Source organism: Ptychodera flava, unplaced genomic scaffold, assembly GCF_041260155.1.
Source record: "Ptychodera flava strain L36383 unplaced genomic scaffold, AS_Pfla_20210202 Scaffold_69__1_contigs__length_637330_pilon, whole genome shotgun sequence".
Taxonomy (NCBI): Eukaryota; Metazoa; Hemichordata; class Enteropneusta; family Ptychoderidae; genus Ptychodera; species Ptychodera flava.
Genome location: NW_027248391.1, coordinates 91,265 through 98,793, shown reverse-complemented (window position 1 = coordinate 98,793; position 7,529 = coordinate 91,265). Strand labels below are relative to the sequence as shown.

Sequence of the window (7,529 nt, the reverse complement as noted above, 5' to 3'; positions counted from 1 at the left end):
TATACACTGTCACTGTGTGTATACAATGTCAATGTGTGTATACAATGTCACTGTGTGTACAAGTCATACACTGTCACTGTGTGTGTGTGTGTGTGTGTGTGTGAGTGTATGTGTGTGTGTTACAAGTCATTTATGTTTCACTGGGTTTTAATTTCACTAGTTTACTGATTGATAAAATCTGCTAAATTAAATCGCAGTGAAAATCTAAAATTTTGTAGTACCGGTATACTTGGAAATAAATCCAGTCTACCTACCTTCAATCTCTTCAACTTTGCTTCTTTACTCTGGTATTTTCTTTCTCAGCTCTTTGTTTTTCATCCAATTTCGCTCCATATATCTGGCATGATTTGCTAGGGCACAGCATACTTTCTATGTGGACCTGAAGAGTCACAAACACAAACTTGTAAGGATTTGATTCACATGATTAATTGTACCTTGTTGATAGTTATGAGAAGAAAACCTCATAATATTAATATTTATAAAACAAAACACTATACAAATTTTTTCAGCATATTAGAGTCTTGAAAATTAGAAAAAATTTCTTTTCTCTTCTTTTCTCTATTTTATATTTTATACATTTCTGCATTATCCATCTGCGTTATCTGAAACATTAAGAAACCTGGTCTCTGCATTATTTCCTACCAACCTGACTAACATATTAAGTTCTTCTGAGCAACTGCATCAGCAACACGGAAGTTTAAATTGTCAGAGCCACTATAGTGTCTAGCTTTTGTAGCCTTTGAGGCAATTACCATATTCATATTTTCATTTCCCTGAGATGACCATATTCTTGAAAGATCACCTGCATTCATAACATATGTCTGCATGACCTTCAAGCTTCTCTAAAGCCTGCCTCAGATCACTGCCATTTAATCCCTGCCATACGGTAGACTTTTGTGTTTGTAATGTAATGGGTTGTTCAGAAACTGACACCACTTCACATCACAGCCCCCATGATCTCCAAATGCATGGGGTACAATGGCGTTCAGGTTACTAATTAGCCCTATAGTATTGCCATGATTCTGGGTTATGGCTTGCTGCAACACTTCTGAAGATAATTTATCACTTTGGCTGTTAACTGCTTGTGGTTTTCTTTGAGTTTATCAGCAAAACCCTTCTTAAGATGGTTATTGTCTTTATGCTTGATTATATCCTGTCTAACATCTGCCTGTATTTTCCCTATAGTTGTACTGTCATCATCCATGGTAACGGTCGCTATACTATAAGTGAAACATATATGTTTCAAATATACCTAACTACTAGTATAATACAATTATCAATAAATTTTGTAACATGTTTTTTTTTATTGGATTTCATAATTACCTTGCTTTCTTAGCTTTTGAACATTCTTCTTCTATGGCCTGATGACATGAGTTTTTTGCAACCCTCACTATTGCATCTCCAGATTCCCTTTCTTTGCATTTCAATGTTTTATTGTGGAGAGGGGCAGTGACATTGCTGTGAACAATGCATTCACATGTCTTTCTCCAATGCCAGCATTGATCATTCCTATAAGAAATAATGCAGTAAAAAGTTATTTACTCTCAAGAAAACACACAAGATGATTCAAATCTTGATTAGCACAATTATTTGTACATGAATGCATAAAACATGAAAAAAGAGAAAAAAATCACACTTCTTGAGTTGCCAATATTATTTCAAAAAAGCCAAAATAAATCGACATCTTGAGTTGAAAAGCAAACGTTGTGAATGTTTTGTTGTTTCTGGCGAATAAAGATTATTATTATTATTATTATTATTATTATTAGACATATGTAGGGATGATAAGTGAAAGGGGACAATACAATGCAGATCCAACGTTCAACAAAGTCCAAAGTCCCATTTCTCACTCAATGGATCTACGACAGAACATGAATACAGGCTTCTCATTTTAACGCTGATTCAAAACAAGGATAAAACATCCAAAATGTTGATTTGGTAGTGCACTGTGTGATTTACGTCAACGGTACGACATACGGTTTAAAGGTCAAGGGCAACAAACACATCACGCAACCCTTGCCCCCCCCCTCAATTCCTGTCAGAATACGTAAACTGTGTCGACACATACGTCCTACATACACTTGGCAGATTACATTAATTGATAAAAGTACTGACATACCTGTTGCTGTCTTGTTATTGATATCAAAAGCTCTCATTCCACGTTTATCTGCTTTTCGATGTGTCTTGTTCGTACTTTGTTGACAGTATCACCATGGATGTCTATTTTGTACATCCATGGTATCACATCCTCAGGCCACGCTCAAAATACTTCCGCCTCCATACCTCGTTTCACCGATACACCGTGAAAGTTGAAGGGGCCTCTTACAGTTGTTACAGGAGTTCAGACTTGTAGCAAGAACTCTCAAATTTACCAGCCTGATGGCTTCATTACATAGTATGTCTATGTCTTGCCGACAGTTTCAGTATCACTATCAGCAACTGTGGCCTCGCGCTGAACTGAGCTGCAGCTGATCTCGCGCTGGAGTTTTCGCCCCAGAAACTCTGAAAATTCTACTCTGATTCACAACAGAAACATTCTGACGTTTCTTGAACTCGGCCTTTGGAAGAAATTGTCAGTGTTTCGCTGTATTCATAGTGTCCTAAGGGAAAAAAACTCGACAAAACACTGTGAACGGCAGGCGACAGCCAACACGCCATACCAAAACAAATAAAACTTAGGTAGCTAGGGGGTCTACAAATAACTCGAAGACGGATCTGTTCTCGACAGAATGGTTCACCCTCGCGTCGTTTTAGGATTTTGGGATATGCCGCGCTGACGGTGTGGTGGGCAGGGTGTTCGGAGGGTGAAGGGATAAAAACACTGCGGCCACAAATCAGTCTACATGGCCACCTCAGTCTGTCATAATATGGCCACCTCTGAGAACTGCAGAGCGCCACCTAGCGCTGAAAAAGTGCATGCATATAAACATGTTTTTATGAACACAAACATGATTTTACGAAAAAACATATGGTTCATACACGTAAACGTGAAATCTATGAACACAAATTGTTTTTCATGAACAAAAACATAAAATCTATGAACAAATGAATGTTTTTCAATGAACATAAACATCGAATTCATGAAAATAATTTGTTTTCAGGAACACGAACATGAGATTTTATGAACATAAAAACACACTATGAACACAAAAATATGGTTCATAGACACAAAAATGGGTTTCTTGAACATAAACATAAAATTCAAGAACACAAAAATGTTTTCATGAACATAAACATAAACTTTATGAACATAAACATAATTTCAAGAACACAAAAATGGTTTTATGAACACAAAAACGGATTTTATGAACAAAAACATATATTCATGAACACAAAAATGGTTTTTTGAACACAAAAATGTTTTTATGAACATAAACATGAAATTTATGAACATAAATATGAAATTAATGAACATAAACATGAAATTTATGAACATAAACATAAAATTCATGAACACAAAAATAGTTTTCATGAACATAAACATGGAATTCATGAACATAAACATGAAATTCATGAACATAAACATGGTTTTTATGAACATAAAAATGGTTTTTATGAACATAAACATAAAATTCATGAACACAAAAATGTGTTTCATGAACACAAAAATGTTTTTTTATGAACACAAAAATGGTTTTCATGAATATAAACATGGTTTTTATGAACACAAAAATGCTTTTTATGAACATAAACATAAAATTCACGAATTTTGCAACACTTGGCTTGCCATAATGTTCAAAAAATGTTCAAGTGTCCGTAAAGTCCTTAACTTCATATTGTCACAACGACGGATTATTCTGAAAGACTTGTACTTGTCTGTTACAGCTTTGGTTATTGCTTGACTTGTCATCTTGAAGTTGTCCTATGTGTAAGTTGGAAAAAATATAAAAAAGTTCAAGTCAGACAAAATTATGTATGCAAGTTAGAATCCTCGTTGGGGTTGAAAATTTTGACTCGTTCAACAGCCATCAAACATTGAAGACTGTGAAATTTGCATGTATTCATAAAATAAAGAAAATGTTCCCTCAACTTGTGAATGACAAAATGTGATGTATAGCAGTAGTCTAGTATCAATCTGTTCAACTTGCAATTTGCTTCAAACTAGAAAAGTAGTAGAATCATTGGCATAAAACAAACTTTAATTTGCAGATGATTTATCCCCTGCAGTTATTCCGTTAAGATTGTAGACTTCACCATGTAAACTCGCTTGGTTTGAGCACACTTCATTGCATGCCTACATGAACTTTCTAAAGCCAAATTGAAACTTAGTTAGAAAAAAGGTAGGTCTTTGTACTGAGCTTATATCTAAGTTGCTTATCAAAAGGTTGCAGCATTAAATGCAATAGAATATTGTATACATATTTTGTGATGTAAGAGTTCATGTAGAAGTTCAATGAAATATTGTTATGAAATATTGTAAATTAATTACTGATTCCCCTTACAATATGCCAGCAAAATATCTACAGGTTACATATAAACAAATGTCAAAATACGTTAATAAAAATTGTAAAATAAACTTCAATTTTAAGGACACACGTTCAGAATAATCTTATAAGCAGACAGATGTATATTGATGTCAAAGAGAAGTACGTTTTGGAATACATGTAGCAGGTACCAAACTCGGTCAAGAGTTTGAGAACTTAATTCGTATCCAACAATTCCTACATGTATTGTTCTTTCTTTGTTTTATATCTGTCCTTTTATATCGTACATTGAGGGAAATTTGTATACATGAGCAAAAGTTTTACCTTTGCCAATGCAAGAGAGAAGTATATTATTGTAGATAATAGTATCGGCATGTACTCCATTTTTTGTGTACACTGTACCACGGTCCCTCTATCGTTGTACACTCTACGTTCAACCTCACGAGTTATACCAATTTATTAGAATTCATACAATTGAACAGTATTACTCGAGAATTGCGCCGAACAAAAACAGTAAAAACTACGTCTTCACGTCGCAAAGAAGGCAAATCGAAAATGTACTTAGGGACTGGACACAAATTACAGGGGGGGTGGGCCGGTGTTTTTTGGGGGTGGGTCGCCATTTTTCGCGCAAGCATTTTTGAAGGGTCATAAAATTTTGTGCAAGCCTATGGGGGAGGGTCACCTTTTTTATGCATCAAAGCTGAAATTGCATGCGCACGTATTAAAGAATATGGAATACTGAAAAAAGAAAACATACCTCCTGGCACTTTCATTTTCTGTCATTTCCATTTTCGGCGCGGCCTTCGGGCGCAAGTTTAAGGGTATAATAAGTAATGTATTGATGATCCAAGCAGCCACATTGATTCATTTGTCATGATTTCTACTTATCGAACTCCTCTATTGTACATATAACCTGTCCCCTATAATGACGCTTTAAATAACAATTTGGGAGATCATTTATTTGATATCATTCTCCCATTGACAATACATTGGGTATAGGTCGGTGTCAAATGTTCATGAAGCTGTATGTACATTTTTCATTTTTTGAGGACATTGACAGAATACAAACTATTCAGAATAGTGCAAAATGTCATCAATAACAACTGGAAGCTTCAGGTCGAATAAATTTTGAATGACAATTTAGGATCAGATAACCTATGAGTTATTTGTAGTTTCCTCTTAGCCTACAATGTATAGTGAATCAACATTTCGGTGAAATTCCAAAATCAAATTTCTTGCACAACCATGGACTTGAAACCACTCTAGTCTAATCATGAACATTAATACTAATAATTAGGTGTACATAAATGCACAGATTTACTAGTTTTGTATTGGTAAAAAAATATTCATAGTTTCATCATAGGTTGCAATGCGTAATGAATGGACATTTCAGTGAAATTCTAAAAACAAATTTCTTGCACAACCATAGACTTGAAACCACTGTAGTCTAGTCATGAACATTAATACTAATAATTAGATGTACATAAATGCACAGATTTACCTAGTTTTGTATTGGAAAAAAAAATATTAATAGTTTCATCATAGGCTGCCATGCATAGTGAATGGACATTTCAGTGAAATTCCAAAAACAAATTTCTTGCACAACCATTGACTTGAAACCACTGTAGTCTAGTCATGAACATTAATACTAATAATTAGGTGTACATAAATGCACAGATTTACTAGTTTTGTATTGGGAAAAAAATATTTATAGTTTCATCATAGGCCTGCCATGCATAATGAATGGACATTTCAGTGAAATTCCAAAATCAAATTTCTTGGACACCATTGACTTGAAACCACTGTAGTCTAGTCATGAACATTAATACTAATAATTAGGTGTACATAAATAACACAGCTTTACCTAGTTTTGTACTGGAAAAATAATATTCATAGTTTCATCGTAGGCTGCCATGCATAGTGAATGGACATTTCGGTGAAATTCCAAAAACAAATTTCTTGCACAACCATTGACTTGAAACCACTGTAGTCTAGTCATGAACATTAATACTAATAATTAGGTGTACATAAATGCACAGATTTACCTAGTTTTGTATTGGGAAAAAATATTTATAGTTTCATCATAGGCCTGCCATGCATAACGAATGGATATTTCAGTGAAATTCCAAATCAAATTTCTTGCACAACCATTGACTTGAAACCACTGTAGTCTAGTCATGAACATTAATACTAATAATTAGGTGTACATAAATGAATGCACAGATTTACCTAGTTTTGTATTGGGAAAAAAATGTTCATAGTTTCATCATAGGCTGCCATGCATAGTGAATCGACATTATCGATGAAATCTAAAAATTACATTTTTTGTAAATGCATGCACTTTTTATCTGCCACTTCAAGCAAAGTACATTTACATGAATCATCACACACATATGATTTGATATTTTTTGGACAAAGCGTTATATCGGCCGCATTTTGCCTTCCTTTTGGGAGGGGACTTCAAAAGTATAGCAAGTCAGAAGGACGTCTCGAACGCATTGCGGGTTTGTTTGGGGGGGGTATTGAGTAACAAGGGAGGGTCACTCATTTTCATGCACAGATAAGGGGGAGGGTCACTAATTTTTGTGCATGAACTTTTGAAGGGTCATTATTTTTGACGCAGTGGTGTTTCGAAAAACACCGGCCCACCCCCCCTGTAATTTATGTCTAGTCCCTTAGGACGTTCTCCAAAAGACATATAATCGATTAGTGTGGCGGACTGATTTTCACCAGGTTTGAGAACTAATAAATAACTGGTCGTCAGTGTGTCTTCGCATATCAAATCGACAAGTGTATTAGTAACTTCGAGGGATCACATCCTTCACTGTAAAGTTGTTTTTATACAAAACACATTTTCGAGAAAGCTGACGTGCAAGGGAAAGACACAGCAACTGAGTCCGACGGAGGCGCAAAAAACGGTGCATTCGCATTTGTGTCCGATGTACACATCTCTGTTATTCCATTCTATCAGTCGACGAAGCCTACGTCAAATTGTAGTGAACTCCGAGCAAAGTCCCACATAACATGTAAAGGCGAGCCAGTGGCCATATGATGATGGATTGCATAAACTTCGAAGTCGTACATCCTTAACTGTAAAGCGGC

General features: G+C 35.2%; 1 long non-coding RNA gene across 1 annotated transcript; it reads right to left on the bottom strand.

Moving 5' to 3' along the window:
• Positions 1–260: 260 nt before the first annotated feature.
• Positions 261–2,235, bottom strand: LOC139128777 (uncharacterized). The gene is made up of 3 exons (XR_011551406.1): positions 2,120–2,235; positions 1,324–1,509; positions 261–379 (listed from the first exon to the last, which is right to left on the bottom strand). It is a non-coding gene; the product is annotated as an uncharacterized lncRNA (long non-coding RNA).
• Positions 2,236–7,529: the final 5,294 nt, after the last annotated feature.